This window comes from Balaenoptera musculus, chromosome 19 (genome assembly GCF_009873245.2).
Source record: "Balaenoptera musculus isolate JJ_BM4_2016_0621 chromosome 19, mBalMus1.pri.v3, whole genome shotgun sequence".
In the NCBI taxonomy this organism is placed as follows: domain Eukaryota; kingdom Metazoa; phylum Chordata; class Mammalia; order Artiodactyla; family Balaenopteridae; genus Balaenoptera; species Balaenoptera musculus.
In genome coordinates, this window is record NC_045803.1 from 40,276,359 (window position 1) to 40,279,260 (window position 2,902).

At 44.6% G+C, this 2,902-nt stretch overlaps 1 pseudogene; it reads right to left on the minus strand.

The window, feature by feature from the left end:
- Positions 1–286: 286 nt before the first annotated feature.
- Positions 287–610, minus strand: LOC118884618 (annotated as a pseudogene).
- Between the last annotated feature and the right edge of the window lie 2,292 nt (positions 611–2,902).

The window sequence follows — 2,902 nt, forward strand, 5'->3', positions numbered from 1 at the left end:
CCTTTATAAGGACAATTGTCACATTGAATTAGGGCCTGCCTTAATGACCTCATCTTATCTGCGCTACCTCTTTGAAGACTGTATCTCCAAACACAGTAACATTCTGAGGTCCCAGGAGTTAGGACTTCGACACACAAATTCTGAGGAAGCACAGTTCAGCCTTTAACACCTGCTTACCTCTTATCATTTTCCACTATCAACTGTTCTCCAAACATCTCTGGTCAAATCACATCAAAAAACTGATTCTTTTTTTCCCCTGAATTTTATTTGCTTACTTTTAAACAAGTTAAATCTCTAAGGGATGCAACCCCACATGGATTCTATGGCCAATGGCCTTAGCAGGAAGCTTGCTTCAGAATTTGGCCCAAACCAGGCTACTGTTCCATGGAAGTGGGTTATCTTTCCCTGGATGACTCTGGTTTTGCTTGGTTTGTCTCCAGAAGTCACTATTTTGTTTTCCCTAGATAAAATTTGGGTTCACTTCAGGCATAAACACTTTCAGTTTTAAGAAGAGCTGTGTGCTCCCCCTGATTTGGAAGACCTTGCTTACTGCCAGCAAAAATGCCTTGGACCACAGCCTTCCAGACGTAATTGGTGTTTTAGAAGTCATGATCCCAGCAGGCCTCCACAGGGTCCAACATGGCAAAAAGAGAGCTACTGGCTGGTTCTGGAAGATGCTGTGCTGGTCTACACCTCTATGCTTTGTCCATGCTCTGACCTCTGCCAGAAACACTCTCCCCGCTTTGCCCAGAGAACATCTTCATCTGACCTATGTCTCCTTCAAGAGTCAGCTGATGTGCCCACTCCTCTCTGAAGCCTTCATCACAGTGTCTTGTCTCCTTATGTCCTTTTCTCTCACACTCCATGATGATAAACAGTTGCCTCAGAATCTCTAGTATGTACCAGGCATCAGTAAATGTGTGTTGTTTGCGTGGGTGGTTGATGGTTGGTGAGCTGAGTGACTTGCCAGGGATTCTGTCCTGGCCTTGGCCCATATTTTCTCACCAGCTTTGACCTCAGTGTGGATGTCTTTTACATATTTGAATGCTTTCACTCTGGGTAAAGGCAAAGTGGATTTGGGCACCATATTTCCTAGTCTCTATTTGTGGTAGGCAAAATAATGGCTCTTCCAAAAATGTCCTAATCCCTGGAATATGTAAATAGGTTACATAGCAAAGGGGAATTAAGGTTGCAGTTGGAATTGAGATCGCTAATAAACTGACCTTAAAATAGAGATATTATCTTGGATTATCCAGAAGGACCCACTGTAATCCCAAAGGCTCTCAAAAGTAAAAGAGTGGCGCAGAAGGGAGAGTCAGGCGGAGAGATGGTGGAAGAATGGTCAGAGAGATGCAACACTGCTGGCTTTGAAGATGGAAAAGGGGAACTGTGAGCCGAAGAATACAGGCAACCTCTAGCAGCTGGAAAAGGCAAGGAAATGGATTCTCCCCTAGAGCCTTCACAGGGGAATGCGGCCCTGCTGACACTGTGATTTTAGCCCAATGAGACCGTGTCAGACTTCTGACAGGACGGTAGGATAGTAAATTTGTGTTGTGTTCAGTCCCTAAGCTTGTAGTAAGTTGTTTCAGCAATCAGAAACTTATACACCATTCTAAACAGACCTCTTCTCATCACTGCCCTCATGCCCCAGTCCTACTTCATATGTGCCAGAGAGGGATAGCTTGCATTACCAACATTTGGGAAGGTTCCTGATTCAAGGACCTGGGCCTCTGAAGACCCACGAGAAGCCATAATAGTAAAGCATTTGGTGAATTTCACTGAAGGGATGTTCTGTGCAGACATTGTGACAGGACCTATGTGATTACACAGGATCAAATATGCTCCAGCTTGTTCACAGTCTATAGGATAGACGAGGTATGCATGTAGTGGCCAAACGAAGGTTACTAAGAGGGGCAGTTGTTCCTAACGGGGATCTGTTGGGACACAGTTACTAGAATCCCACTGTCTTCTAAAGCAACTCACTCTGAGAATTTTCCAACGGGCTGTGAGTTGGTACAATGAATTACCTAAAGGGGCGTGATCCTCCTCTCTGGACTATTTAGGACAAATCTCTGCAGAAAGTGGGGCTGGCACTGAGTAATATTTAGAAGGTAGGTCATTCTTGTAGGAGAAATGGCATGGAACGGCTCAACTCTGGCAGTGCTCTGCCAGAGGTGCACCTCAGAGGTGCTAGTCTTACAAAAATGAACACGCAAGTTGACGGTAAATCTTGAAGAGGATGCAGTACAGAAACACCGGAACACAGATCATGAGCGGGAGAAAACCGGGGGAAAAGTGTCGATGAGCGAGGGCACGATCCAGACCCTGGAGGACCGATGGGGCGATAGGGAACCATGACAGATTCTTGAGGAGAGGAGGATGCAGCGAGGATACAGGGTCCAGGCTGAGGGTGCTGCTGTGGGTGGGCAGAGACAAGGGAGAAGGGGGACCTTGGTAATTATCAGCTTCCACTCTGAAGCCCCATCACTGACTTTTCCTACTGTTCCTAGTGCATCGAATCTGACAGCTCGGGCGTTGTTTTTTTAATTAACATTGACAAGATTGGGAACTTCATTCACTTAATTTCCCTTAAAGTCTTTGAGGATGATGCATTGACTTTTTAAACAAAATTAAAAAGAAAAGAAAAAAAGCCTGTAAATAGATTCTCAAAACCTCCCTCTCATCCGCAGCTCACCTGACCAGACCAACCAAATCCTGCATTTAAAGGTAAATAACGAGCGTGTAAATATTAAGCCATTTTTACTCCTCTATTAGGTGCCTGAGAGATTAATGGTATTTTGACAAATAAGCTGTGACATTCTCGTAGCCTATCATCAAAATGTAGGTATGGGTCTATAAATTGAAGGATAATCATAAATAAAACAGTGATATCTACAGAGCT